This window comes from Nicotiana attenuata, chromosome 3, assembly GCF_001879085.1.
Source record: "Nicotiana attenuata strain UT chromosome 3, NIATTr2, whole genome shotgun sequence".
Taxonomy (NCBI): domain Eukaryota; kingdom Viridiplantae; phylum Streptophyta; class Magnoliopsida; order Solanales; family Solanaceae; genus Nicotiana; species Nicotiana attenuata.
The window spans coordinates 24833529-24840233 of NC_031991.1; positions in this window are offsets into that span (position 1 = coordinate 24833529).

Below are 6705 nucleotides of genomic sequence, written 5' to 3' on the forward strand. Positions count from 1 at the left end.
GGAATTCATGCAGATAGAGTGGTCTATAGCACATGAAAATTTAGAAATCGTCTTGAATTCCTTTTTTATGGCCTTAAAATGCCAAAAAATGAGGAATGATTATTTCGAAGCGATAACTAGTGTTCGTTAGGTCGTTTTTATGGGCCCGCAAAATTTTAGGAGATTCGGGCCGGTTGCCCGAATTCATGCGGATGGCATGGACTATAGCAGCCTATTCATGAATTCTAGTTTTATGGTCCTAAAATGCTAAAAAAAAAGAATGATCATGACGAAGCGATGACTATTGTTCATTAGGTCATTTTTTTATGGGCGCAAAATTTGAAGAGATTCTGGGCCGGCTGCCCGAATTCATGCGGATGTCGTGGACTATAAAGGACAAAATTCTGGGAATCGTCATGAATTCCTGTTTTATGACCCTAAAAAGCCAAAAAAACGGTCACGACGAAGAAATGACTATTGTTCATTAGGTCATTTTTAATTGGCTCGAAATTTTTTAGGAGATTCGGGACCGTTCTCTGAATTTATGCGGATGTTGTGGACTACAGCATATGAAAATATGGGATTCGTCCTGAATTTCTGTTATATGGCCCTAAAATGCTAAAAAAATGAGGAAAGGTCATGGGGAAACGATGACTATTGGTCATTAGGTGGTTTTTGGTAGACCCACAAAATTTTAGGAGATTCAGGGCCGGTCGCCCGAATTCATGCAAATGGCGTGGACTATAACACACGAATATCTGGGAATCGTCTTGAATTCCATTTTTATGGCCCTAAATTGCCAATAAATATGGAACAGTCATGGCAAAGCGGTGATTATTGTTTGTTACGTCGTTTTTTATTGGCCCGCAAAATTTTAGGAGATTCGAGACCGTTCTCCTAAATTCATGTAGGTGGCATGGACTATTTTGTCAGACCATCAATAACAACCTAAGGAACAATCATCATCGCCTCACTATGACTGTTCATCGTTTTTTGGCATTTTAGGACCATAAAACGGGAATTCCGCTCAGTTCCTAGATTTTCATATGCTATAGCCCACGTCATCTTCATGCATCCGGGCGACCAGACCCGAATCGCCTAAATTTTGTCGGACCATCAAAAAGAGACTTAAGGAACAATAACCATCATCTCGCCATGATTGTTCCTCTCTTTTTTTGGCGTTTTAGGGTCATAAAAGTAGAATTCCACCTGGTTCTAAGATTTTCGCGTGCTATGACCTACATCATTTGCATGCATCCGGGCGACCAAACTCGAATCGCCTAAAAATTTTGTCGGACCATCAAAAATGACCTAAGGAACAATAGCCATCACTTAGCCTTGACCTTTCCTCATTTTTTGAAATTTAGAGTCGTAAAACTAGAGTTTTGCCCGATTCCCAGATTTTCGTATACTTTAGCCCACGCAATCTGCATGTATCCGGGCGACCGACCCGAATCACCTTAAAAGTTGTCGGACCATCTAAAATGATCTAAGGAATAGTAGTCATCGCCTCGCCATGACGTTCCTCATTTTTTCGTGTTTTAGGGCTATAAAATTGGAATTCCGCCCGGTCCAATTTTTCGTATGTCGCCATCTACATGCATCCAAGCTGACGGACCTGAATGACCTAAAATTTTGTTGGACCATCAAAAACGATCTAAGGGACAATAATCATCGCCTCGCTATGGCCATTTCTCATTTTTTTTACGTTTTAGGGCCTTAAAACTGGAATTCTGCTCGGTATCTATATTTTTGTATGTTATAGCCACGTCATCTGCAAGCATCTGGGCAATCAGGCCCGAATCGTCTAAAATTTTGTCCGAACATTAAAAAAGACCTAAGGAACAATAATCATCGTCTTTCCATGACTGTTCCTCGTTCTTTGGGGTTTTAGGGCCATAAAATTGGATATTCGCTCGGTTCCCAAATTTTCGTGTGCTATAGCACCAACATATGCATGCATTCGGGCGATCGGATCATCTCGCCATGACCATTCCTCATTTTTTTTGCATTTTAGGACTGTAAAATTTAAATCTCGCCTGATTTCCAAATTTTGGTATGCTATAGCCCACGCCATCCGCATGCATCCGTGCTACCGCCTCGCAATGATTGTTCCTCATACTTTGTCATTTTATGGCCATAAAGCTAAAATTTCGTCCGATTCCAAGATTTTTGTGTGTTGGCCACCGCACCCGAACCGCCTAAAATTTTGCCGGACCATCAAAAACGACCCAAGGAACAATAATCACCTCCTCGCCATGACCGTTTCTCATTTTTTGGCATGTTAGAGCCATAAAACTGGAATTTTTCTGATTCCCAAATTTCGTGTGCTATAACCTATGCTTTCTGCATGAGTCAGGGCCACTGGACCTGGACCGTCTGAAATTTTATGGGAACATTAAAAATGACCTAAGGAACAATAGTCACAACCTCTCCATGATTGTTCCTCATTTTTTGGCGTGTTAGGGCAATAAATTAGAATTCCGTCCGATTCTCAAATTTTTTTATATGCGCTAGCCCACACCTTCTGTATGGGCCCAGGCCACCTGATCCAGACTGCCTAAAATTTTGTCGTACCATCATAAACGACCTATGGAACAACAGTCACCGCCTCACTATGACCGTTATCGTTTTGTGCGTTTTAGGGCTATAAAACTGGTTCTGCCCGACTTCTAGATTTTCTTGTGCTATAGCCCATGCCTTCTGCATAGGCCCGGCCTCTGGACCGCCTAAATTATTTTCGTACCATCAATAATGACCCAAGCAATAATAGTCACCGCCTCCCCATGATCGTTCCTCGTGTTTTGGTGTTTTAAGGCCATAAAACTGCAATTCCGTTCGATTTCTAGATTTTCGTGTATAGCTCATACCTTTTGCATGGGCCCGAGCAACTAGACCGGAACCACCTAAAAAAATTTCGGACCATCAATAAAGACCTAAGGAACAATATTCGCTGCTTCTCCATGATCGTTCATCATTTTTTTGCATTTTAGAGCCATAAAATTGGAATTCCGCCCGACTTCCAAATTTTGGTGTGCTATAGCCCACGCATTCTGCATGGGCCCGGGCCACCAGACTCGGACCGCCTAAAATTTTGTCGGACAATCAAATACGACCTAAGGAACAATAGTCGCTGCTTCTCCATGACCGTTCCTTATTTTTTAGCGTGTTAGGGCCATAAATAAAACTGGAATTCTACTCGATTCCTAGATTTTTATGTGCTATAACTTCACCCCTTCTACATGGGCCAGGGCCACCGTATCCGAATCGCCTAAAATTTTTTCGGACCATAAAATATGACCTAAAGAACAATAGTCACTGTTTCACCATGATTGTTCCTCATTTTTTGCCTTTTAAGGCCATAAAATTAGAACTCCGCCTGATTTTCAATTTTCGTATACTATATCTGCATGGGCTCGGACGACCAAGTTCGAACAGCCTAAAATTTTTCCGAACCATCAAAAATGACCTGAGGAACAATATTGAGCGCTTCACCATGACCATTCCTTGTGTTTTGGCGTTTCAGGTTCATAAAACTGGAATTTTGTCTGGTTCCCAAATCTTCGTGAACTATAGGCTAGGGATAATTAAAACCCAACCGTAACCGTTAACTGAACTAAAAAAATAGTTTATTGGTTTATTGGTATCGGGTTATCGGGGTAAAGGTTGGTGAACAAATTGAGATTTTATAATTAACAGCTTAATGATTTGGGGGCGGATTACTCAATTTTCTTATCGGATAAACTGCTAACGCGTTAAGAATTTGTATATTTATACTTTTACCCCTCTATTATAAGGTAATTTTTGAAACCCTAAGGTACTCTTGGGAACTTCAAGGTACTCTTTCTTGAATTTGCAACTATTGTTTCCCCTTTCTTTTGTCGTCATAACATGTTGTGTTTACAGTATATTGAAAAGCATGTACTTAAAATGATATATGTTAAGTAGTAACGTACATCTCTCCTTTCTTCATCTATTGTTGGTATACATATTCCTTGATTGTACGGTTGTCCTGAAGAGTGAGGGATAAAAGGCACTTCATTTTAATGCTTTTTAATATAACAGTAGTAATTAAATTTGACAACTTACATAAAAATATTCTTAGCTATGCAACCAAAAGAACTAGGGTTCAAAAAAATTCTATTTGATTTAACCAATAATGTGCCCGATAACCGTCCAATAATCGTCAATTTGATACCAATCCGTCCGTTGTCTTATTGGATGGCTAGCGAATTACTACATTTATAATCAAATAATCGATAAGTCGAACCGCTAAGGTAATAATCTGCCCAATCCGCTAACCACCCTTACTATAGCCCACGCCTTCTACATGGGCCCGAGCCACCAGATCCGGATCGCTTAAAATTTTGCCGGACAAACAAAAATGACCTAAGGAACAATAGTTACCACCTCCTCATGATCGTTCCTCTTTCTTGGCTTTTTAGGACCATAAAACTGTAATTCCATTCCTAAATTTTCGTGTGCTATAACCCACCCCTTCTGCATGGGGCCGGGCCACGGGCCAGGACCGCCTAAAATTTTATCGGACCATAAAAAATGACCTAAGGAACAGTAGTCACCGTCTTGCCATGATCATTCCTCATTTTTGGCATTTTAGGGCCATAAAACTGGAATCGCCCCGATTATTAGATTTTCGTGTGCTATAGCTCATGCCTTCTGCATGGCCCCGAGCCACCAGACCCGGACCGCCTAAAATTTTTTCTGACCATAAAAAGGACCTAAGGAACAATAGTCACCGCCTCTCCATGACCGATCCTCGTTTTTTGGCATTTTAGGGCTATAAATTTGAACTTTTATCCGTTTTCCAGATTTTCGTGTGCTGTAGCCCACACATTCTGTATGGGCTCGGCCACCGGACCGCCTAAAATTTTGTCAGACCATCAAAAACGAGCTAAGGAACAATAGTCACCGCCTCGCCATGACCATTTCTCGTTTTTTGACGTTTTAGGGCCATAAAATTTGAATTTCGCCCTATTTCCAAATTTTCTTGTGCTATAGCCCACTCCTTTTGCATGGGCTCGAGTCACCCGCCCGGACTTCCTACGATTTTGACGAACCATCAAAAATGAACTAAAGAACAATAATCACCGACTTGCCATGATCGTTCCTCGTTTTTTGGCGTTTTAGGGCCGTAAAATTGGAATTCCACCTATTTTTCAGATTTTTTTGTGCTATAACATACACCTTCTGTATGAGACAGGACTACCGGACCCGGACCGCCTAAAATTTTGCCGGATCATCAGAAATGACCTAAGGGATAATAGTCACCACCTAGCCATGATCGTTCCTCGTTTTTTGGCTTTATAAGGCCATAAAACTAGAATTCAGCCTGATTCCAAGATTTTTTTATGGTATAACCTACATCTTCTGCATAGGCCCGAGCCCCTGAACCCAGACCACCTAATATTTTGCCAGACCATGAAAAACGACATATGGAACAATAGTCACCACCTCGCCATGAGCGTTCCTCATTTTTTGGCATTTTAAGACCATAAAACTGAAATTTCACCCGATTCTCAGATTTTCGTGTGCTATAGCCCACACATTGTACATGGGCTCGGGCCACTGGACCCGGACCTCCTAAAATTTCACATAAAAAATGACCTAAGGAATAATAACTACCTTCTCATCATGACCGTTGCACATTTTTTGGCATTTTAGGGCCAAAAAATTAGAATTCCGTCCGATTTTCAGATTTTCATGTGCTATAGCACACGACATATGGAACAATAGCCACCACCTCGCCATGACCATTCCTCATTTTTTGGCGTTTTAAGGCCATAAAATTGAAATTTCACCCGATTCTCAGATTTTTGTGTGTTATAGCCCACACATTGTACATGGGCTCGGGCCACTGGACCCGGACCTCCTAAATTTCACATAGAATATGACCTAAAGAATAATAACCACCTTCTCATCATGACCGTTCCACATTTCTTTTGGTATTTTAGGGCCAGAAAATCAGAATTCCGTCCGATTTTCAGATTTTTATGTGCGCACACGCCTTTTGCATGGGCTCGGAACACCGGACTTGGACCGCATAAAATGTTTTCGGACCACCAAAGACAACCTAAGGAACAATAATCACCACCTCACTATGACCCTTCCTCATTATTTTGGGTTTTAGGGCCATAAAATAGGTATTCCGCCTAATTCCCAAATTTTTATGTGTTATAGCCTACGCCTTCTGCTTGGGCCCGGGCCATCAGACTCGGATTGCCTTAAATTTTGTCGGACCATCAAAAAAGACCTAAGGAACAATAGTCACCGCCTCTCCATGACCGTTCCTCGTTTTTTGGTATTATAGGGCCATATAACTAGAATTCAGCCCGATTCCCATATTTTTGTATGCAAAAGCCCATGCCTTCTGTATGGGTCTGGGCTACCAGATTCGGACCGCCTAAAGTTTTGACGGGATATCAAAAACGACCTAAGGAACAATAGTCACCTCCTCACCATGACTGTTCCTTATTTTTTGGCGTTTTAGGGCCATAACACTAGGAGTATTGTTTGATTCCCAGATTTTTGTGTGCTATAGCTCACACCTTCTGCATGGGCCCGGGCTTCTGGACCGGGACTACCTAATATTTTGCGGTATCATAAAATGACATAAGAAATAATAGTCACCGCCTCATTATGACCATTCCTCATTTTTTGGCGATTTAGGGCCATAAAACTGAAATTCCCCCCCCCCCCCCCCCCCCC